Source organism: Corylus avellana, chromosome 4, assembly GCF_965113065.1.
Source record: "Corylus avellana chromosome 4, dhCorAvel1.hap1.2, whole genome shotgun sequence".
NCBI classification, from domain to species: Eukaryota; Viridiplantae; Streptophyta; class Magnoliopsida; order Fagales; family Betulaceae; genus Corylus; species Corylus avellana.
Genome location: NC_142493.1, coordinates 186,036 through 211,531, shown reverse-complemented (window position 1 = coordinate 211,531; position 25,496 = coordinate 186,036). Strand labels below are relative to the sequence as shown.

At 35.8% G+C, this 25,496-nt stretch overlaps 1 long non-coding RNA gene and 3 pseudogenes across 1 annotated transcript; 1 reads left to right on the top strand and 3 right to left on the bottom strand.

The window, feature by feature from the left end:
• Positions 1-9,097: 9,097 nt before the first annotated feature.
• LOC148586055 (expansin-A9-like) lies at positions 9,098-11,260 on the bottom strand (annotated as a pseudogene).
• LOC148586054 (uncharacterized) lies at positions 11,190-12,392 on the top strand. The gene is made up of 3 exons (XR_015911834.1): positions 11,190-11,300; positions 12,039-12,089; positions 12,218-12,392. It is a non-coding gene; the product is annotated as an uncharacterized LOC148586054 (long non-coding RNA).
• An 859-nt stretch (positions 12,393-13,251) lies between these two features.
• On the bottom strand, positions 13,252-14,809 carry LOC132191580 (uncharacterized; annotated as a pseudogene).
• Positions 14,810-16,317: 1,508 nt separating this feature from the next.
• LOC132177133 (expansin-A9-like) lies at positions 16,318-24,877 on the bottom strand (annotated as a pseudogene).
• Positions 24,878-25,496: the final 619 nt, after the last annotated feature.

Here is a 25,496-nt window from a genome sequence, read left to right as displayed (position 1 = left end):
GGCTTTCTGTGAATCACTTGGAACACTTGGTTTCCCGCAGCCTTTGCCTGATGGAAGACTTGCATGTCTGGAGCAGCATGGGTGAGTGATCTGCATTAAAAAGAAGCAAGTGTTTTTTAATGCACGACGTGATAGAATTTGGTGTGCTTTTCTATTTTTCTTTTTAAATGAATGTTACTTCGATCATTACATAGCTCCGAACAGAATGCTCATTACTGCAGCTATAATATCCCCTCCTCTTGCCCTCTTGGCAGTAACTACAATGGCTCCAAACCATACGATGAGAGCCCAAGAACAGAAGCTCACAGTCTGAAACATTCCTGTTCCAACGCCCTTTATATCCTATATGAAGTCATATAGGATATAACTATAGAATTAATGAGAGAGAGAGAAGAAACCTTTCTTTTGCATTCCAAGTAGCTTTGGGGATTTTGCGGAAAGCAGCTACTAGTACCTGATACAAAATAAAAAACGTGATAAAAATGAGCATTCTGGAATCAGATAAAGAGACTACCTGGTCATACGAGAATTTTGAAGCAATGTGTCCGCCGGCATGAAGAAAAAATTTGACAGATAGCTTGGGTAGTCCCATTGATGGTTCATCTTCGAGCACAGAAAGTGAGACATATGCAGTTAGTCAGATAACATTTGACTTGAAATCATCATAATCATAAATTACAGCCAAAACGATGTGACCCAGTGGGCAATAAGATCAGTTACTGGGTAGAAACACTATAGACAGGTGCTGTGATGTAGAAAAAAATTCAATCTTCTTTCTTCATTGTCAAAGAAGAACTGATTCTTTAATCTGTGTTTTTATGTTAGTGATTGCAAAGAAATATTTTTGAATCTGAGTAGGGACCTCTGGGCTTTGGGAAAATAGCAGATAATTTGGAGAAGCTGCAAGCCACATAAATGGAACAAAACAAACCAAAAGAAAGAAAATTAATTTAAGAGAGTCGCTAACCAGTGTTCACTTCGGTTGTGATTGATGAGGGCAATGCCTTGGACCCAGAAGACAAAGCTTCAACCTGAAATTAAATGTAAAAGAAATATACATATTTACATTTTTCAAAAGCTGCGTAGAAAGAGAAAAATAAAATCTTTCTAAGTGACATCCAAACAAACAAGCCATTAAGGAAAAAAAAAAAAAAATAGATACTTAAACGCAAGCAAGTCTCACATAGGTAAAGATTTCGTAAGAGCAAATAGAGAATTGAACCTTAGAAACTCTAAGAAAGGAACCCAGTAATTTTTTTGACAAATAACTACCAATGTGAGACTTTTTAAACCTACTTAGAAGAGGAATCAGTAGTGGGTTTGGAAGGCAAAGACCGCTGGTGCAGTTCTTGTTGTCGTTGTGGTGGCGGTGGTTGTGGTTTATTGTTGTTATAGTGAGAACACTTGACGGGAGCGGAGGAAGAAGAAGAATTGGGATTTTGGCGTTGCAGTTGAGCGATCTTCTGGAAGGCGTCTCTTTCAAAGGAATCCAGTTCTTCTGCACTCCACGGCCACCCATCATCGTCCCAATCCATTTCTGCGCGCGCTCTCTCTACTTTCTCTTCTCTGCGCATATATAGTAGTACACTACCACTTGTTAATTGCTTTGGTTCCCTTTGGAAAGAGAGAGGCTTTTTGGGGGCAAACTTAATGGCCTAAACTTCAAAAGGAAGAATTGATTTGTGGTTATAATTCTGGAAAATTTAAAACAAATGAACAGAATTACATCATATTTGAAAAGGAACTTTTAGCTATTAAATTAGCAATAAAAAGTTTTCGTATCTATGGTTCTCCAGAAAATTTTATTATTGGAACAGATAATAAAGCTGTTAAAGATTTTCTGAGGCAGTAATGGAAGAAATGCAGTCCTTCTTTTACCTCTCTCTCTATTGTTAGGTGTGACTTGCCACCCATCACACGTGGGCTCCACTAGTTCTCTACTCTTTTTGGGTTTATGAGACTTTTGTCCAAGTTTGTTTTGGAGTCCTTCTCCTATGTGTAATTGGACTCCTTGTTTGACTTGTAGTAGAAGTCCTAGACCAACATGTAAAATAAGAGTTAAATTTCTATGTAAGGAACAAAGCACAAGGTAAATTTGTGTGTGCCAAAAACATGAAGCACCAAAGGGAGGAGAAAAATGAGAGAATTTGAGAGAAAGAGGTACAAGGGTAGCAACGGTGTTTTCTTCTTAATAGTTTTTGGAGGAGCAAAAAACAAATGATTAGAAGAAAAGGTATTGCAGAGTGAGAGAAGAAAATAGATATCAGCCGCCATTTGTTCCAGCAAAAGAAGAGTTTGTACATCTGTCTTTTGTATTCTATTTTAGAAATAATCTCTCTCGTGTGATAGTGAAATTTGGGTGTACTGGGGCTTTGGGATCTGAGTGATTTTCTTTCTACTATTTTTGTACTCCATCTTTTGATAATGGATTTTCTCCGGGTCGTCTCCGCCAGTGGATGTAGGCTTGTTAAACCGAACCACTTAAATTTTTGTGTCGTGTGTGATTACTTATTTTTATTATTCCGCATTCTTCTTATTTTTTGCATCTCACGGGTTTTGAAAAATAGGATTAATTTCCTAACATCTATTACAAATACCCAACACATGCTGAGCTAGTCTTAGGGCTGTACTCTACCGATTTGTTCCTTCAAAATCTTGAATGATTTGAACGACTATATATATATTCTGTAGCGCCAACTTCATTGATACAAAACCCTAACGTTTTACTGCATCCCTCATGTATTGTCCCATCAGCAACAGCAAATTCTCGGCAGTCTTGTCTCACACAACTCAAGGCTCGCATTTAATATCTATTAATTATTGGATTCGGTGAACTCCAGCTTGTTTTCATATCTATGTTTCTCCAGAAAATTTTATTATCGGAACAGATAATAAAGCTATCAGAACAGATAAATTTGATATATGTGCTTTTTTTTTGGGTAGTTTTTTTAGAGGTGTCAATATGGTTACAGTTAGTAGTTATTGACAATAATTACTAACTGTAACCGTTTTAATGGTTAGTAGATTTCACTAACCACAACCGCGGTTAGGCGGTTAGCTACTAACCGCCCATTAGCAGTTAGTAAAATAGGTAACCGCCCATTAGCGGTTAGTAAAATAGGTAACCGCCCGCTAACCGCTTTTTCAAAATTGAGCTTTTTTTTACTACTGTAGCATTTTTTACACTCATTTGTTTTTTGTATTTTTAATATCTTCTTAGGCCCAATTGCTATAAAAATAGTCCACATTGAAAAATCAAAAATATTTGACCCCAAATTTACATTTACTTGTACTTAATCATAATTAGTTAACTTAAAAAAAAAACATACAACATATATATAAAAAAAAAATAATAAAATTCAACACAACATATAAAAGAAGTTCAAATAAAACATATGATATATATGATTATATGTATTATTTGTTATTATATAATCATAAGATTTAATGATCAATTCATCATGTGATATAATCATATCAATTATAGTGATAATATTACTAAAATTAGAATGATAATACATTAATACTTCAATTGTGTTTATATGTAATACATTGTTTAATCCAATGTCAATTACTTAATTTGATATTATACGAATCACATTATCATTGTACATTAATAATATGATTCGCTTGAATAAAGTATTTGAATTATCATTTAATCATATGATTAAGTATTGATTTTATAAATTTATATTATTCATATGCATATATGTATAATTATAATTTATAACATATATAGACTTATAAGTTTATAACATACATTGGAATTAAGTCTCTAGATACTTAATTGTTGTATTAGTATGAATTGGTATACTTATGTGTTATGTCATACTAGCTTAGAGCCCGTGCTACGCGCCGGGTTTTTTTTTAATTTTGTAATTTACTCAAAAATTCTTTAAAAGATTATTAAACAACAATTTTTATTTTCTTCTCTTAATTAACTAATTAGCTACTAAAAATGACAAATGTTCATAAGATCCTTTTAAACCATAGTTTTACTCAATACATATCTAATAAATTTAAAAATTCATAAATTTTAGTTCTTATAAACTGAAACATATTAAATATTTGTTCCCATATATGTAGTTTAAAATGAAATATAAAGGAAAAAAAATTCAAAATAAAAACATATATAGATTAATCAATTATACAAAATGATTGATTAATCATTATATTCCAACAATGACACCACTTCTCCTCCACTACACAATCCATTATGGTAAACTTTTGTCTTTCAGGAGTTGAACTTTCTCCTCATAAACAATTTTTTTTGAGAAATTTTTCTATTACACTAACAAAAATAAAGAAGTGTTCTAAAATATATGAGCATATTGATATTTGATTACAGTTATGTTTACTAATTTTGTAAACAAAAGAATGTTGGTAGTTTAATTTTTCTTTTTAAAAATGAAAGAGATAAAAAACATTGGCAGGAATATTGACATAATCTAATTATACATCGTACCAAAAATAATGATAGGAATTTTTTTCACTATCATTTCCCTTAATTCAACGTGAAATTTACAAAAGAAAACTAATCAATTTGAAAAAATAATATATAAATTAGTATAAAATTTAAGGGAAAAAAATGGAAGAACATAACCAATTTTTTTTTTTTAGAAGCCATCCTTCACATATATAAAGTAAATGAAACTAATTTTAAGACATACAGGAAAACAAAGACGAAAAAATCTACACAATGAACATTGACATAATCTAAAAAAGCATCATACACTATACCAAAAATAATGATAGGAAACTCTTTCACTATCATTTCCTAATTCAATGTGAAATTTACAAAAGAAAAATATTCAATTTGAATAAATAATATATAAATTTGTAGAAAATTTAAGGGATAACAATGGAAGAACATAAATACATTAAATAAAGATAAAATAAAAACCTAAAAATAAAATTTTAATGTAATTGAAAGAATTGTCTTTTTCTACTGTATACGTTTCTCGATTCCAATGAAACCTTAAAAACCAATGTCATCCATTAATTAAGCATGTAAACAGATAAAAAAAATTAAATCACTCAATGAACAACAACATGTACAAACTAAAAAATTATCAACCAAAAATAACGATAAGAAACTCTCTCTCATTATTATTTCTTGAGTTCAATGTAAAATTTACCAAAGAAAAGTAATCATTTGAATCAAAAATAATATATAAATTAGAAGAAAAAAATAAGGGACAAAAAAAAAAAAGGAAGAACATAAGCACCGGAAATAAAGATAAAAAAAAAACTAATTGAAAATAACTATTCTACATAAAAAAAAAAAAAAAAAAAAAAAAAAAAAAAAAAAAACTGTAGTATAATTTTTCATTAAGAAACAACGATTGAAAAATTGAAAAGAACTGTTCTAGAAAAAAAATATATATAAAAAAAATAACTATAGTATAATTTTTCATTGAGAAGCAGCAATGCAAATCTCTTTCTCTTTCTCTCTCTCTCTCTCTCTCTTGTCTTTTTCTAAATTGATTGTAAAATTTACAAAGGAACATTGAGATATAAATAGAAAGTAAGAGAAGAAAAAAAAAATTAGAAAAAAATATAAGGGACAAAAACAAAAATGGAAGATCATAAGCACCGAAAATAAAGATAAAAAAAACGAATAAAATGAAAATACTAATATAATTGAAAATAATTATTCTACTCTTTATTGAGAATAGCATAATTTTTCATTGAGAAACAACGATTGGAAAATTTAAAAGAACTATTCTTGCAAAAAAATAAAATAAAGAAAAGAAATCATTGAGAAACAACGATTAGAAACTCTCTCTACCTCTCTCTTGTAGTCTTGTCTTTTTCCTGATTTGAGTGTGAAATTGACAGAGGAACATTGAGATATAAATAGAAAGCAAGAGAAGAGAAAAAGAAAAATAAACAGAGAGAGAAAGAAAGAATTTGGGAACCTTTTGTTTTCTTCATTAAGACAATTAAATATATTACAAATAAAACTCATATATTTTAATTGTCTCATATTGAGATATAAACATAAAGGAAGAGAAGATAAAAAGAAAATTAAATAAAGAGAGAGAAATAGAGAATTTGAAAACCTTTTGTTTTCTTCATTAAGACAATTCAATGCATTATGATGATGATGAATATATATATATAATAATAATATATCTCACATTAAGATATAAACATAAAGCAAGAGAAGATAAAAAGAAAATTAAATAAAGAGAGAGAAATAGAGAATTTGAAAACCTTTTGTATACTTCATTAAGACAACTCAATGCATTACAAATAAAAAATCAAAAAATTGGTTCAAACATAAATTATGGGAGAGAGAGAGAGAGAGAGAGAGAGATTTAAGACATTTAAGTGGAGAAAATTATGGGAGAGGGAGAGAGACAAAATTATGGGAGAGAGAAATAGTTAAGACACTTAAACCATATAATTAGTTTAGAGAGAGAAGAAAAGGTTCAAATATAAAATTATATTAAAAAAAAAAACGGTTGAAACATAAATTATGAGAGAGGAAGAGATTATGGGAGAGTGAGAATTATCACAATTAATTAAAAAAAAAAAAGAAAAAAAAAAGGAATTCAGATATAAAATTATGGGAGAGAGATTTAAGACAATTAAGTGGAGATAGAGAAAGAGAGAGAGAGAGAGAGAAAAAAAAAAACGATTGAAACACAAATTATGGGAGAGAGATTTAAGACAATTATGTGGAGATAGAGGGTGAGAGAGAGATAGAGACAAAAAATGGTTGAAACACAAATTATGGGAGAGAGTTAGCGCAATTAATTTTTTTTTTTAAAAAAAAAACGATTGAAACACAAATTATGGGAGAGTGAAAGTTAGCACAATTAATTGTCTTAAACCATAGAATTAGTTTAAGACATTTAAATTGAGATAGAGGGAGAAAGAGAGAGATTTAAGACAATTAAGTGGAGATAGAGGGAGAGAGAGAAAGAAAGAGAGAGACAAAAAACGGTTGAAACACAAATTATGGGAGAGAGTTAGCAGAATTAATTTTAAAAAAAAAACGATTGAAACACAAATTATAGGAAAGAGATTTAAGACAATTAAATGGAGATAGAGGGAGAGAGAGAGAGAGAGAGAGAGAAAACGGTTGAAACACAAATTATGGGAGAGAGTTAGCACAATTAATTTAAAAATAAAAATAAAAAATGATTGAAACACAAATTATGGGAGAGTGAGAGTTAACACAATTAATTATCTTAAACCATAGAATTAGTTTAAGACATTTAAGAGGAGATAGAGAGAGAGAGAGAGAGAGAGAGAGACAAAAACGGTTGAAACACAAATTATGGGAGAGTGAGAGTTAGCACAATTAATTAAATGTCTTAAACCATTGAATTAGTTGAAGACATTTTTCTCAAAAAAGTTTAAGACATTTAAGTTGAGATAGAGGGAGAGAGAGAGAGAGAGAGAGAGAGACGTGGGAAATAGAGTTAGGAGGACACGTGTCGCAATTCTAAGCATTCCCTACGTCAAAACTCGGCTTTTATATATATATATGATTACTTATATATAATTTATTATTATGTAATCAAATGATTTAATGATCAATTGATCAAGTGATATAATCATATAAATTATAGTGATAATATATTAATACTTAAATTATGATTTAATTATCTAAAAAAAAAATTATGATTTAATGATCAAGTGATTATGTTATATGAATAAATATTATTATAATTATAATTATAAAAACATATCATATAAAAAGGCAGTTAGCGGTTAGCGGTTACGGTTAGTAAACCCAATAACCTTTAACCGCTAACCATTAGGCGGTTATAGCGATTAGACAATTAGCGGTTAATGCAGTTAAGTGGTTAACGGTTAGCGATTATAACGGTTAACGAGAAGTTTATAACCACTCGCATTGACACCCCTAATTTTTTTTTAAAAATTTTTAAAGATAAAGAAGAGAATAGACTATAGGGAGTTTGCAGCTAATGCTCTTACAAGTTGTTGGTTAAACTTATGAAAACTAATGTGGGCATGTTTTTGTAGTTTTTATGAAATTTTCTTCCCACTTTAATAGCACTATCAACGGTAAAAAAAAAAAAAAAAAATTAATTAATTAATTAATTAATTTATAAGCTTAATATATTTATATTTGTTGTTTTAATTTTTTATTTGGGGGTATTTATGTCTTTTAATGAGATTTAACCTCTAAAAGAGAATATTTCGCCCGATTTAATGAGTTTGACTAACGAAATGGGGTTTTGGGAAGAAAATGATAGACTGATGGGGTCAGGCAATAAAGTTAGTTTTTTTTTTAAAATAGGGGATGGCTGCCACCCCCTATTTTTATTTTTATAAATTAATATTTTTAAAAATATTTTTTATTGGCTTTTCTTTTTTATATATTAATTTATAAGTGTTTTTCAATTTTAATATATTTATATTTTTTGTTTTAATTTTTATTTGGTTTTTTAATTTTCATTTTTGATTTTTTTTATTGAAACTGGTACTGATATATATATATATATATATATATATATAATTTGTTTAATTTTAAGGGTATTATATGTAATTTTTGTATATAAAGTTAGGAGAATTCAAACTAGTGACCTCTGCTTCATGAAACGTGGTTCTCAGCCGATTGAGCTACCTTTTAGGAACAAAATTCTAAACTTCTGAGCTACATATATAGCCATATATATAGGCATATATTGTGAGGAGGTTCATGTATGTTGTTTGTTTTTTTCTTTTAAACTTGTCGCAGTTTGTAAAACAAGCCCGATTCTTGTATCATGACAAATAAATCCACAACACATTTTATTACCAGCTGCAAACACAATTAGTGAAACCATGATTTTGGCCTGAACCGAATACCAGTACATCATTATTTTTAAGATTTGCAATCCACCCAAGTTTAAAATAACACATTATATATACTGTGTACGTAAGCCCCACTCATTCAAATTTTAATATAGAATTCATAACATTTGTTCTTATACTAATTTTCAATTACCACGTCTTATCCAAAACTTAAAGAAATAGATTTAATCATTTAATTAATAAGCAAGCAAGAAGAAGAAGGAGAAGTGAAACAAGAAAAACTGCTGATGATGAGCTTTAACGTATTCTACTTGAAGTTCTAGCCCTCGAAAGTCTGACCAAATTGCCAATTCTTGGGGGCAATGTGCCATGAGGTTGAGTATCTCCCATCGCTTGCTCTAACTCTGAATGTCAATGACTCCCCTTCTATCAAGGCATTGGTTTCCCGCTTCTGACCCCAGTTTCGCTTCATTGCTGTCTATTTCAGCTTCCGAATTCCGATGACCCTTCACTTGCAAGCCTATCACATCTCCAGCTCCCCCAACATCCCATACTGCCACTAGGTTGAAATATTAAGGATTCCCTGTTACAGTGAATCGAATTCCACCTTTTTTGTAGCATGGAATCCTGCGCAGTGTGTGTATATATATAGTTCTTCAAACGTTTAGAAATCTTCCAATTTAGTAAATTTGACCTTTATTTGCTATATATGATGTCATATGTAACATACCAGTCCTACATTGGGAGGATGAATAGCTCACATCGAGTGAGTAGATTATAAATGAGATCATAAGTATTAAGTTTCATATTGGTTTCTTACTATGTAAAATTAAGCATTATAAGTAATTCTAAGAAGCTCCAATTACAATTTGACTAGTCATTTTTTAGTGATAATGCTAACTAGCATTTTTCCTTGGTAATTACAAATGATATTTGTTAATTAAATCACCACCCATCCTAAAGCTTAAGCTAATAGAAATGGATGAACTTAAATTATTTAGTTTATATTATATTAATTTCTCTCATATGTGGACTTGAACTCTCCTTTAATAAATGAAGCCTAATATGTTGAATATTTAATTGAAATATGAGAAAAATGATGGAGACAATGTTCAAATTCAAGACCGGTCTAATACCATGTTAAACGATCACTACCCATTTTAAAAGCTTAAGCTAATAGAAACATGATCGTGGATGGTTTATAAATGAGCTCATAAGTATTAAATCTCACTAAGCTTTATAATTAAGTGATTTTAGGTTGGAGTGATAGTGCACATATATAAGACTATCGCTTTGTCTGAGTCATTCATCATAAGTGTTAAATCCCCTATTCTTTCATGTTGAACGTCTCTTCGTTTTGTTGTTTCTTTGCCACAATGATATATATGTTTGTTAATCATTAAGGTTGGTTTATATTTCAGTTTCTAAAACAAATGCGATAAGTGTACAGAGAAGGAAGCAGAAGATATATATGAACCTGCGGTATTGGCCTGGAACAACGCCAGCCTTGTACTCGGCAATTTTGGCGAACACAGGCTGTGCAATATCGAAATGGGGGTTGGGTGGGTTGCACCATCCCCCATTTTCACCAGCAAGATTGTACTTTGGAGGGCAGTGGTTGGTGGCCGTAACAAAGAGAGATGGCTGCCCTGACTTGCACCATTGAGGGTCATTCACACATTTGATTTCGTAGCAGGCACCGCAACTCTGCCCGTTGTTGAATAACCACTGAGCTTATTGCTGCTGTGTCCATGCCATACCCTTGGTTTACCACGTCTTGGTAGCCACACACAAGCTCCCCCTACTCTCAAAACAAGTTAACAACGTTGGCCGGCCATGGCAACATTTGGGCCTAGCTACTGCTATATATAGTTTATGTTTGGGAGTTGGTAGAAGATTATGTTTGTCCATAGAATTTTACAATTGGCCCAAATATTTTCATCCGAGTAATGTTACATAACACATTTTTATTTCAGAACGCTGATGTAGTAATTACAACTAACCATTGAATTTATTTATTTTTAATAAAGCTGATTAAATGGTTGATTAGAAATGGCAAGTTAACATTGTGAGATAATTATGAGATAAAAATGTGATTTGTAGTATTACTCTTTTCAAAATGAGGAAAAATGCCTACGTTATGTAAGAGAGAAGACCATTTCCTCTAATTCAATCTAAACTAATGTGTTCAAAATATATGTGATTTTAGACATTTTAAAAAATGCTCGTGAGAATCACTTGTTCTAATAAAAATATATGTCCAATTTGCCAAGAGAAAATAAGGTGAAGGAAAGAAAAGAACATACATTGTGTTGTTTTCGAGGGGTTTTATTTATTTATTTTATGTAAAGGAAATGGAGAGAAAAGAAAGAGAAGAAAATAATTGCAGTCTTTTGCAGATTGAGCTTGTTTGAAGGGCTTCTACAGTGCTACTGCAGACACATCATAATCAGTTGGTAACTACCCCAGCTGCTAGACCCATGTTGACAGTTCTTAAGGACAAGCTGTCTGCAACACTCAAGGTAATCATAGGCTTAGAGTTTTGTACAAAAAAGTTTTACAAGGTGAATGTTGTTTTTAGTATTTATACAATGAGAAATTATATGTTTAATCTGCATTTTATTACACATGTTAGGTGAAGGGCTTGAACAAACTTGTCTGTGGGGTTGCCAATCTCCATATTACACAGTCTTGGTCAATCTTTGTTGGTGTAAAATATGTAATTCATTAAGTTCCAATTTGTAGTCGTTTGTCTGTAGGGTATAACTATACTAGCGCAAGGAAGCAACAATGAAACCAGAAATGGGTGTTTTGTCTGATGCATAGACTGAGCCAAACAGGAAATCCATCGTAAACAAGTGTTTGTTCTTGCCTTGCCCTACTCCAGCATGGTTACTAACACCATTACTTTACTAATCTTGATGTCAAGGTTTCTTTCAAAGGTTTAATAAACATTAAAGCCTCTCATCACTTTTTATTATTAACTGACTAAATTTACTCCTAACTTGACATGTAACTGGTCACCCGGCCAAAACAAGGAGAAAAAACATTATATAGCCATTTAAGATATATGCAACAAGAACACTAAAACTGGTGTACATATAACTAACATGCAATAAGTGTGGAGATGGGAGGTGATTTTTGTTATTGTTTAATTATATTTATATATATTGATTCGGTATTATTATGCATGATATGATAAGAAAAACAGAGAAACTTAAGATGTATCCTCGACAAGATGATGGTTGAATTTCTGTCAGGAATGCAAAGATAGAATTGGTTTCAACCTTGCAGCTATGGATCATGTCAAGGTTCGTGTATTTGTTCATTGTCTCTTGCCTATATATTGTATTCAAAATGAGCTGCTTGGTCTAAAATATAAATGAAAAGAAATAAATAAATGACATAGCTAGGTTGATTTTCCAATTTGATATTTCAGCAACTGAGGGCTTCAATTTCTGATGAACTCTTTGGAGATGCAAAATCAAAGTTACTAGAGATCCGTGCACGATATTCAAAACGTTTAGATGAAAGGTTAGAGACGAGAGAAGAAAAACGGAAAAAGAAGAAACAAAAGAAATCAAAGTGATATGCATGCTTGGACATGATTTTGAGGCAAGGCAGGGTTCCAGATTCCTTGAAATATAATATCATCCTCAGCTGAACTATGACTTTGTGAATGCAACAAGATTGGAGTCAAACATCTTGGTTGAAAGCACATTTCTGCATGCATTGATAGTATGTATTGATGGGGCAGTTAAATTTTGATCCAAGTATAGTCTTTTGTTATTTATTTGTTTTACGATTGATCCGTATAAATAGTTTTTCTCTTTTGTGTGTTTTTTTTTTACGATTAGTAATTATTATTTTTTTCCTTCAATTTTGCCATGTAGATTGACTCCTATGTGTGGAAAATAATGGCTGATTATTTTATTAACTCTTGAAATAAAGATTACAATAACAGTAGAAATAAAAGACTAATTCAACTTAAAAACTACTCATGACTGTTCTCATCAGACTTCAAGACAAACTCCTGACCCAACTGAACTACCCCAAGCTTAAAGGGATAAACTAAACGAGCTAAAGCAATCTCAATTGCTTAGCTTTATTGGACTCAACAACCAAACTTACTTGTACGTGTAGCCATTATCCACACAACCATGTAGTGTTATGGATTTAGCACTTCATTACTTATTTTTTGCACACACTCGGAATTCACAGCGTGGACGGTGAACTTGCATTGAGTGCACTCAAGGGCCATGCCGTCGAATGTCTCGCCACACGCATCACATGGAGGGGAGTACTCAGTCGTTCGAACCAAAGTGACAGGGTGCTGGTGGTATTCATCATATTTGAAAATACTTCCAAACTTGACGTATGGATATTTTCCTAAAACGCATTTGAGATGAGCAGGAAAGTCACATTTTGCACAATAATAAAACCAATGCTTCGGATCCCTCTCTTTTTCGCAAATTAGACAATAATATTCTTTGGAATCTTCTTCAGCAACGTAGGTGAGTGCAAGAAAATGTTCATCATATTTATGCCTAGCTATGAGTGAAAGTGTTGCACATTCAAAACCCAAGGAGAAATCACAAGTAGTGCATACAAATACCCCATCCTTGGGTAGCCCATTATCGTGATCACAAGCACTGCACTTTTTATTAGACCTTGCAGGAAGGAAGAGTAAGTGTTGGTGACCATCATGTTTCAGGGTTTTTGGAATTGAACAACATTTAACGTCAAGATCATATGTACACGTGTCACATTTATAGATGAAGCCATGACGAATATGGCCACAAGCGAAACAAAAGAAACCTCCACTAGGATAAGGTGCCACTGGGAGGAGGGTGAGCGTGTGTTGATGAAGTATGTGTTTCTTGGTTTTTGGTAGTTGAGCACATGTAGTTTGAAGAAAGAAGTTGCATTGCATACAGTTGTAGAATGGGGCCGAGATTATAAAATGCATGCAACCATCACACAGCTTATCATGCAGGACTTCATCATGGCTAAGAATTAAATTATGTGGATGAATAAAATGTTGTATATCACTTGGGTTGATGATCTTCTCCATAACATCAACAGATTTCTCAGGCAATGACGACTCCCATCTATATGCCTTTGCGCAATATAAATGTGTCACAAAATCACATTCCTGACAAGAGAATGCTGCATACTTTGTCTTCACCTTTTGACCACATAATTTACAAACTACTTTGTTAAAATCCTTGACTCGACGATGAAGGGAATAGGTAAGAGTGAGGGTGTGATTGTGTCTTGAAATTATCACCGTGTGTGGAAATCCAGCACATTTGGAGTGAATGAAGAGTCGACATATGGTACATAATGAGGCAAAGTCTGTGCCTTCCCGACCACAGGCCTCACAAGTGAAGTGGATCTTCTTAAAGAACGGGAGGAATGCGTGTTGGCAGTCGTCGGTATTATTAACTTGACTCTGGGTAGCACATGTGATGTCAATTACAAAATCGCACTCCTCGCAATGCTAAAAGATATATGCTTGTACCACAGCTTTTACCACAAGCATTACAATTACCGGAATATAAACTTGGCCGCTGAAGAATAACGATGTGGTTTGGGTGTGAGGGGTGGAGCATCTCGCGGGGCAGCTGGGCGCATGATTTGTGAAGCTGGAAGTTGCATTCATCTGCAGAGCATTTGTATCCGGGACCTCTACTTTCTCCTTGCACACCATGCAAACAACTCCCTCGCCATCATTCTTTAGCTCTTCTGTGAAGATCAACTGCTCATGCCTGCGACTGAAATGAATAAAAAATGTTGACTCGTAGAGCTGAGTACTTCCGAAGCATGATACATGCAAGAGGAATCGGCAGTCTCTGCATTTGAAAGCGAGATACGGTACAATCGATTCCTTGCAGCCCTCACAAAGAAGTTCCTCCTTGCCATCATTTTTCACCTTTTCTAAGAACTTCAATGCATGGAAACCCCCGCTGCTTGTGTGGTAGAACGTTTGCAGTCTCAAGATCTCTCTTAAGAAAGGTTCAATCTCCATCTCTAGCTTTCGCACGCGCAAACAACGGAGTGGTAAGTGGTGAGTGGCAAGTGTTTGGTCGTCAAGAGGGAGCTCAAATTAGGTGGTAAGATTTTTGGCAGCTTGTGATAAACACAAAATATTTTGCATTTCCCCAACTCCACTACTTTATGCCCAAGAAGCTTCAAGGCGATCAAAGCAAAAGATTCGCATTTTCCAAAGTCCAGTACTTTGTGCATGCCAAAGCAACTTCATAGAGAAAAAGAAAAAAAAAAAAAAAAAAAAAAAACAAGTTGTGTATATATGCATTAAGTAATAAAATTCTAAACTTGTAAGCAACGCAGATACACATATATTGTGAGGAGGTGCAAGCATATTCTGATTTTGACTGCTTTTTTGTTTTTACAACTCCAAATTTATATTTTCAATTTCTATCTTTCATTCTCCGTTTTTTTTTATATCTTCATTTTATGCGATTACCGTGGCGTTTGCTTTTTACAAGGAAAAGATTATACCTTTGGATTTGTTGAGCCATATATATTGACAACTCTCAAATTAATTAGTTTCATAATTTCTATTTCTTTCCGATAATTCCATGGTATATCTATCTCATATCTTATCCTGCTATATATTGCCAAAATTCATGAACACAACTATATTTTCTGAATTCCAGTACCCCTACGTGGCACTTCAAGGAGAAAAAAGCAAAAGATTTGTACCGACCGAATTCCCACCCCTTTGTGCCAAGCAACTTCAAGGAGAAAAAGAAAAAAAAAAAAAAAAAAAAAAAAGCAAAAGATTTGCATTTGCCAAATTCCACCACTTTGCGCCAAGCAACTTCATTGAGAAAAAAGCAAACAGATTCTCATTTGCTGAATTCTACCCTTTTGTGCTAATTAAGCAACTTAATTCCGAGAGAAAAGAAAAAGTAAAAGATTTACATTTGCAAAATTCCACTCATTAATTTGTGCCAAGCAACTTCAAGGAGAAAAAAGCAAATTAAAGATTTGCAGTAGTGGCCGAATTCCATCACTTTATCCAAGTAACTTAGTTGGAGTTGAAAAGGAGAAAAAGAAAAAAATATTTAAGTCGCATATATATATATATATAGGCAGCAAGTAATAAATTCTAAACTTCTAAGCTACATATAGTCATATATATCTTGTGAGAAGGTGCAAGTATATTGCTTTTTTCTTTTTACAAGTCCAAAATTTTCTTTTTAACTTGTCGTAGTTTGCAAAACAAGTCAGATTCTTGTATCATGACAAATAAATCTATAACACATTTTATTCCCAGCAAACACAATTAGTGAAACCATGATTTGGGCCTGAACAGGATACCAGACCCCACCATTCCGGCTTACCATAGTCCTCTCTTTTCTCAAACTGGATGATTTAAGATTCACAATCCACCCAAGTTTGAAATAACACATTATATATATACTGTGTGAGCCTCGCTCACTGATTTATATTTTAATATAAAATTCATAACATTTGTTCTTATACTAATTTTCAATTACCACACCTTATCCAAAAATTTAAACAAATAGATAAAAATAAATTTAATCATTTAATTAAGAGTCGATGCAGCAAACTTTAAGCAAGCAAGAAGGAGAAGTGATCAAACAAGAAAAACTGCTGATGATGAGCTTTAACGTATTCTACTTGAAGTTCTTGCCCTTGAAAGTCTGACCAAATTGCCAATTCTTGGGGGCAATGTGCCACGAGGTTGAGTATCTCCCATCACTTGCTCTAACCCTGAAGGTCAATGACTCCCCTGCCATCATTGCATTGGTTTCCCACTTCTGACCCCAGTTTCGCTTCATTGCTGTCCATTTCAGCTTCCGATGACCCTTCACTTGCAAGCCTATCACATCTCCAGCTCCCCCAACATTCCATACTGCCACTAGGTTGAAATAAGGATTCCCTGTTACGGTGAATCGAATTCCACCTTTCTTGTTGCATGGAATGCTGCGCAGTATATATAAATATAGTTCTTCAAACATTTAGAAATCTTCCAATTTAGGAAATTTGAGCTTTATTTGCTATATATGATGTCATATGTAAAACACTAGTCCTACATTGGGAGAATGAATAGCTCACATCGAGTGAGTAGATTATAAATGAAATTGGTTTCTTACTATGTGAAATTAGACTTTATAAGTAATTCTAGGAAACTCCAATTAATTGCAATTTGACTAGTCATTTTTCAGTGATAATGCTAACTAGGGTTTTTCCTTGGTCATTCCAAATGGTATTTGTGAAATCACCACCCATCCTAAAGCTTAAGCTAATAGAAATGTATGAACTTAATTATTTAGTTTATATTATATTACTTTCTCTCAGGTTTGGGATTGAATTCTCCTTTAATAAATGAAACTTAACACATGAAATATTTAATTGAAATGTGAGGTAAATGATATGTTATACAAATAGGGGAAAAATACAGAAAACGAAAATGCTCCTAAGGTGTGTTACAACGTCATACAGGAGTACTATCGTCTCTGCCTAGTCTCTCTCTGCGGAAACTAGGGCAAGGGGTATAGTCTTTTACTCTAGGCAGGGTGAAGGGGTAGTTTGGAGGTAGGGAAGGATGGGGGATGACTTGGAGACACTGTGCGGAAGGTTTTCTCTCATAGGGGGGGAAAAGGTAGGCATAAAAATCTTGGAAGGAGAGGTTGCAGCGGACCGTGAGAAGGGCGAGCGATGTCTAGTGGGCAGAATTGGTGATGCACGAAAGGTTAACAAAGAGGCCTTTAAAACTGTTCTCTCGAGGATCTGGCGGATCTCAGGGACTGTTGTGTTTAACGAAGTCCAAGATAATGTATGGGTGTTTGAGTTAGAAGACATTGACGATAAGAAGCGGGTGATGGAGGGGAGACCTTGGTCGTTTGATCGTCAAATTCTGATTCTGAAGGAGTTCGACGGAAATGTTCCTCCGACACGGATGCCTTTCACTCACTCTCCCTTTTGGATTCAAGTGCATGACATGCCATTAATATGCATGAACAAAGGAGTCGGCTTGAAGATTGGTGAATCTCTGGGAAAGCTAGAAGATGTTGATGTGACCGGTGATGGAAGTGGGTGGGGAAGGTGTTTGCGAATTCGGGTGAATATCGACTTACGAAACCCTCTGGAACGAGGTAGGGCATTAACGTTGGGAGGGAAAGATCATTGGGTGACTTTCAAATATGAGAGGTTACCTCATTGTTGTTTTGATTGTGGCCGTATCCTGCATGGGGTGCAAGGATGCACGGTAAAGAAATCACAGAGGCGTCATGAAACTGAGGGGCCAAAACCGTGGGGTATATGGCTTAGGGCGAAGGAACTACGGTGGAGAATGGGTGGGGAATTAGGAGGCGAACATGTTCACGGGGCGGCCCGCCCAACTGACGGAGCATCCTGGAGAAACGATAATTCTCGTAAGGGAAGTCCCGTTGGTAGCGGAAACCCTAGTCGTGGAGGCAGTTACGGAATTGGAGAAAACGGTGGAGAAAGCGAATCTTACCATAAAGAGGCTAGGAGTGTTGAAAAATTTAATGAGGAGGCAGATTCTTCGGCGCAACAGCTGGATGATTTGCTCCTTGAGCTGGAGGAGAATCTGACTACAGATTCGTGTCCTCGTGGAGAAGGAAGGAAGGGCGGTGGGCACGTGGAAGCTATGAATGAAGACCTGTGTAATTTTCTGCATGCACCCATGCAACAGAAAGTCGTGCAGGGCCCTGGGGGAGTGCCACGCTCGCCTATAGCAGAAAAAGGGGAGGGGAATGGCACGACAGTGCAAAGGACAATGGTGATGAACGAGGAGAGTTATTTGGCAGTTCCTAATAGGAAAGAGACGGAGGGTGTAGTCAATACAATAACTGAAATGGTGATGGTAGAGGAAAAGGAAAAAAGGTCAGCTCTGGAGGGGGGGTCAGTGAGAAAATGGAAACAAAAAGCCAGGGGAGCTCCACAACAATCTAGACATCATCCCCAGCCAGGTATGGTTGAGAAGAAGAGGAAAAGTTCTACGGATGATATAGGCCATGGGGTGACGAAGATGAGAAGGAAGAGTAAAGAAGTACATTAGCCTGTACATTAGCCTGTTGAATAGTAAAGAAGTACATTAGCCTGTTGAATAGTAAAGAAGTACATGGCGGGAAAGACTCATTGAGAAGGAGGAGTAAAGAAGTACATTAGCCTGTTGAATAGCCCCGCCATGCCCAATGAGTCTCATTAGCTGGAACTGCCGAGGGCTTGGGAACCCTCAAACAGTTCGTGACCTTAGCCACATGGTTAGGGAAAAGAAACCCAACATATTGTTTCTAATGGAAACAATTTGTAGTAGAAAGAAAATGGAATGGATTAGGGTCAAACTTAGGTTTGTTGGATTATTTGCCGTTGACCCGGTGGGAAGGAGTGGTGGAATAGCATTATTATGGAAGGAAGAGCATGAAGTGGAAATACAAAATTATTCACGAAGGCATATTAACGCCATTGAGAAGAGGAATGAAGATGGCTTTATTTGGAAACTAACCGGATTCTATGGTAACCCGGATAGTTCAAAACGGAAGGAGTCGTGGGCATTGTTACAGCACTTGAAATCCTTCTTACCGGAGGCATGGATGTGTGTGGGTGATTTCATTGAAATCACCCATCAAGAAGAGAAGACGGGCGAAGCTAGACGACGTGAGACCCTCATGGCAGATTTCCGGTCAGCCTTGGAAGTGTGTAATTTGGGGGACCTTGGCTTCATAGGACCACGTTTCACTTGGTCAAATAGGCGTACGGATGGTGTCTTGACCCAAGTACGTCTTGATAGAGCAGTAGCTAATAGTAAATGGTGCCAACGGTTTGAAGAGGCAGAAGTTTACGTATTTGCAGCACGAGCATCTGACCACAATCCACTAATGGTCCAATTTGAAAAGAAACAACCCCGAAGCTATTCTGGTGCAAAGGGCTTTAAATTTGAGGACCAATGGTGGTTGGACCCAGATTGTGGAAATATAATAAAACAGGTTTGGGCTGGTCCGGTCTTGCATGGGGGAGGAATGACGGAAGTACAAAGCTGTTTGGAGTAATGTCAAAACCGACTTAAAAGTTGGAGCCGTCAAAAATATGGCAATGTGGCAAAGAAAGTAGAAACCAAGACCAAACAGTTGACTCAATTGCAACAGGGGGGCAGACCTGAAGATTAGGAGGAAATCAAAAAGTTACAGGCAGATATTGATCAGCTCCTAGAACATGAGGACATCAAGTGGAAGCAGAGAGCAAAACAGCACTGGTATCAGAAAGGGGATAGAAATACACCCTTTTTCCATGCATGGGCCAGTCACTGAAGAAGGATTAACTTTATTAAGCGGGTTTGTGATGAAGAGGGACGTGAATGGACCGAACAGGACGATGTTGGGCAAGCCTTTGTCAATTATTATCAACAGCTTTTTCATACCACTGGTCTAAGGGGTGTGGAGGAATGTTTGGAGGGGCTAGAAGCACGGGTTACCCCCGAAATGAATGGGTGGCTCTTGCGTCGTTTTGTGGCGGAAGAAGTAGACGTGGCTCTTGCTCAAATGGGCCCTTTGAAATCCCCTGGCCCAGACGGATTTGCAGCATGCTTCTACCAAAAATCGTGGGATATTCTCCGATCTAAGGTATGTGGTGCTGTGCTTGAATTTTTGAATGAGGGTATGTTTACTGATGAGATTAATGGAACTTATATTGCATTGATACCGAAAATAAAGAATCCTTTGCATATTATTGACTTTCGGCCTATTAGTTTATGCAATGTCTCTTATAAGCTTATTGCAAAGGTGCTTGCGAACCGTATGAAGAAGGTATTGGGAGATATCATATCTCCTAATCAGAGCGCCTTTATCTCAGGAAGGTTGATCACGGATAATGTGATTATTGCCTTTGAAGCCCTACATACGATGGATACACGGTTAAAAGGCAAGGAGGGCTATATGGTGTTAAAATTGGATATGAGTAAGGCCTATGACCGTGTGGAGTGGGGTTTTCTGGAGGCTGTAATGAAGAGGATTGGTTTTGCACCTAGATGGGTGCAATTATTAATGACCTGTGTGAAGACGGTGAATTATTCAATTTTGATTAATGGAAGGCCATACAGGAAAATTACCCCTTCTCGTGGGTTGAGACAAGGGGATCCGCTTTCACCGTACTTCTTTATCCTATGTGCAGAAGGATTAAGTACAGGGCTCAACAAGATGGAACAGGCGGGTGGAATTACGGGATTGCCCTTGACACGAGGAGGAACACGGTTGAATCATTTATTTTTTGCTGATGACAGTCTCCTTTTTTGCAAGGCGGACATGGTGGAATGGTATTGTATTCAAAAAGTGTTAAATGATTATGAACAAGCCTCTGGCCAGAAGTTAAACAGGGGGAAGACATCACTGTTCTTCAGCCGTAACACTCCAATGGATGCTAGAACACAAATCATGTCAGTTGCGGAAATAAATTCCACACAAAGATATGAGAAATATTTGGGGCTGCCGGCACTGATTGGTAAATCAAAAGTGTCGTCTTTGGCTGGAATTAAAGGGTGGATCTGGGAAAAAATGCACGGTTGGAAAGAAAAATTTCTCTCGCAAGCCGGAAAGGAGGTTTTATTGAAGGCAGTTGTGCAAGCGATCCCGACATACACTATGAGTGTGTTCCTGCTTCCCAAAACTTTATGTAAGGATATCAATTTGATGATGGCCAAGTTTTGGTGGGGGCATAAATCTAATGACAAAAAGGTGGCTTGGATGAGTTGGGAGAAAATGAGGAAAGCTAAGGAAAAGGGAGGAATGGGTTTCCGAGACTTAGAATGTTTTAATATTGCTTTGCTTGCAAAGCAAGGGTGGCGATTAACTCAAAATCCAGACTCTTTTGTGGCCAAAATTTTAAAGGAGAAATATCACCAAAATGGTACTTTTCTAGACACCCCGTTGAGCAAGAAGCCCTCATATGTATGGAGGAGCATTTGGCATGCAAAGACTTTGCTTAATGAAGGATTGGTGTGGCGAGTAGGGAATGGAAAGGGGATTAAAATTTGGGGGGATAAATGGTTATTTTCCCCAACGACCTATGCTATTCAATCACCGGTGCGTATTTTATCTGAAAATGCAAGAGTAAGTGCTTTAATTGATCAGGAGCTGCAATGGTGGAACATTCCTCTTATTAAGGAGATCTTTTTGGATGAAGAAGTACATCAAATCTGCAGTATAGCAATCTGTCCACAAACTCAGCAAGATCGGCTGGTATGGTCTGGTACTAAGAATGGGCTCTTCTCGGTCAAAAGTGTGTATCACTTGGCTATAGATTTATACAATAGAGGTGCAGGTGGTTGTTCTAGTGGGGATAAATTGGCACCTTTCTGGAAACGAATTTGGTGTATCTCTGCTCCAAGTGTGGTTCCGTTGTTCATTTGGCAAGCCTGTAACAACATCCTCCCTACTAAAGGAAATCTTTTTAAGCGGAAAATAGCCACGGATCCCTTGTGCCCGATTTGTTGTATGGAAGAGGAGACAGTGGGTCATGTCCTTTGGAGCTGCCCGGCGGCGCGTGATGTATGGATGGAGGGCAATGTTAAAATTCACAAGAGTAGCAGTGACGAGGATACCTTCTGCCATATTCTTCAAAAGTTAAGTGAAAGACTTACGGGGGATGATTTTGATTTGGTTGCCTGTGTTGCTCGACAGATATGGCTGAGAAGGAATAGGGTGGTTTTTTAAGCCCAGTTCTCTCCTTCGAAAACGGTGTTTCAAGCTGCCTGCGATCAGATGGAATTCCATAAGCAGGTTACAGAAGGAGGAAAGGGGGAACCAAAAGTGACCTGTGGAACAGAGGAAGAAAAATGGAAACCGCCACCTAGGGGAACCTTGAAAGTCAACTGGGATGCGGTAGTAGATGCTGGAAAGAAGTTGATGGGAGTTGGAGTGGTGGTTCGTGATTCAATGGGTGGTGTGCTAGCGTCCAAATGTATGACGAAGGCCTTTATTTATGATCCAGGTGTGGCGGAATCCATGGCTTTGCGGACAGCAGTGTTACTTTTGGGCCAGCTGGGTATTACGAAGATCATTCTGGAGGGAGATTCTTTAGAAGTAGTGCAAGCTATGAAACGAGAGGAAAGTAGTTGGGCTCGATATGGACCTGTGTTGGAAGAAACAAAAGAATTGCTGCAGGGATTTTGCTCATGGGAGATCTGTCATGCCCGTCGGTCTGCAAATGAGGTTGCGCATAGGCTTGCGAAACTAGCCGTATCTCAAAATGTAAATCATCTCTGGCTTTCAGAGGTACCCCCCTGCGTTGGGGACATTGTAATGGCTGATGCGATTTCTTCGAATTAATGAAAGCATTCTTTTTCCCTTGAAAAAAAACAAAACAAAAAAGGTGTGTTACAACGTCACTTTCCTTAAGAAAATATTTGCCCCCACCAGAATTGGTATGCAACAGGGTTTACAGCAAATTTTTCTCCAGGATACAATGGAGCCCAGAAACCTCTGTGTTTTTAACTGCGTTATGCACAAACGAAATTAAAACCCGAAAATACCCTTAGACTTTCTATTCTAATCAGAGACAAAAAATAAAAGGATAATGCTTATTTTAAAATTCAAACAAGGGTATTAAAGAGAATTGAATTGTCATAGATAATTATCTATTATCAGATAATTTTGAATTTCAAAATAAAACTGCTATTTTGAATTTCGAAGATAAAACTACTGTTTTGAATTTCGAAATAAAACTGCTGTTTTGAATTTCGAAAATTAAACTGCTGTAAACTGTTAATCCAATTGGCACTTAAATCTGACCGTTAGATTAAATAATTATTTAATCTCAATCGTTAGATCAACAATCCAGTAGATCTAACCATTGGATCTACTTAAGAAGCATCCTACGGTTTAGATCAAACCTCTAGATCGAACGATCTTGACCGTCCAAAAATGAATGGTCATGATCTGATCGCTCCAAGATAAGTGCCAAGTGCGCCATCAAGGCGCCACTAGCGCCCTACAGCCCACGCCACGCGCGCGCGTACGCGTGCGTCCGGTGCTTCGCACCGTACGGTAACATGCATTAGGGTGTACCCTAACATAGATCATTTAACAGCTTAAATTTGTTGGAACTTATAAATGCCAACAAAATCTTCATTCTTTCCAATGTGAGATAACTTTCATTCAATGCTCTTTAAAACCTTCCATTTAAAACATTCCCAAGACACAAAATAATATCTATATATATATTTATTTTGAAAATATTTCAACATGATAGAGACAATATTCAAACTCGAGATCGGTTTGATACCATATTAAATGCTCACCACCCACTTAGAAGCTTAAGCTAATAGAAATTGACGAATTTAATCATTTAATTTATATTTTAACAGTAATAGAGCAACCTCGTGGGCTAGTAATGCCATGTGGCCATGACAAGGACATTAGAGATTTAAAGGGGAGATATTAATTATAACATCCTAGTCCCACATTAGAAAGATGATCGTGGATGGTTTATTAATGAGCTCATAAGTGTTAAATCTCACTAAGCTTTATAATTAAGTGATTCTAGGTTGGAGTGAAAGTGCATATGAGACTATGGTTTTCTCTGAGTCGTTAATCATAAATGTTAAATCCCTTATAGTCTTTCATGTTTAACATCTCTTCGTTTTGTTGTTTCTTTGCCACAATGATATATATGTTTGTTAATCATTAAGGTTGATTTATATTTCAGTTCGTAAGACAAATGCGGTAAGTGTACAGAGAAAGGAAGCAGAAGATATGAGCCTGTGGTATTGGACTGGAACAACGCCAGCCTTGTACTCGGCAATTTTGGCGAACACAGGCTGTGCAATATCGAAATGGGGGTTGGGTGGGTTGCATCATCCCCCATTGTCACCAGCAAGATTGTAGTTTAGAGGGCAGTGGTTGGTGGCCGTAACAAAGAGAGATGGCTGCCCTGACTTGCACCATTGAGGGTCATTCACACATTTGATTTCGTAGCAGGCACCGCAACTCTGCCCGTTGTTGAACAAGACTGAGCTTATTGCTGCTGTGTCCATGCCATACCCTTGGTTTACCACGTCTTCGTAGCCACAAGGCCCCCCTACGCTCAAAACAAGTTAACAACGTTGGTTGGGCATGGCAACATTTGGGCCTACAAGTATAACCATAGTTTATGTTTGGGATTGGCAGACGATTTTGTTTGTCCACAGAACTTTACAATTGGCCCAAATCTTTTCATTGGAGTAATGTTTCATAACACATTTTTATTCCACAGTTATCTCACAATGTTGATGTAATAATTACAACTAACCATTAAATTTATTTATTTATTTAATAGAGACATATCAATTGGTTGATTGGAAATGCCAAGTAATTAGCATTGTGGGCAGGGACGGAGACAGAGTTTGGTATGGGTAGAGGCCAATAGACAAAAAAAAAAAAAAAAAAAATTAGCTAAAGAGTTAATTTGTCTGTAAAGAAGAAAAAGAAAACATAGGAAAAAAAAATCGGTTTTTTTGCTTAAAAAAAAGTCGTGTTGCTTATATTCGGCCTGGCGCATCTTTCGGCCTTTTGTTGCCCACTCATTTGGATTTCGTGGTATTGTTTGAAACTTAGACCCCTTTATGACCTATTAGTTGGCCCCATTATTTGGCCATTTGTTGGCCCTTTTTTTTAAAAAAAAATTATTTTTTATTATTATTTATTTTTTATGGCCTTAATATAAGA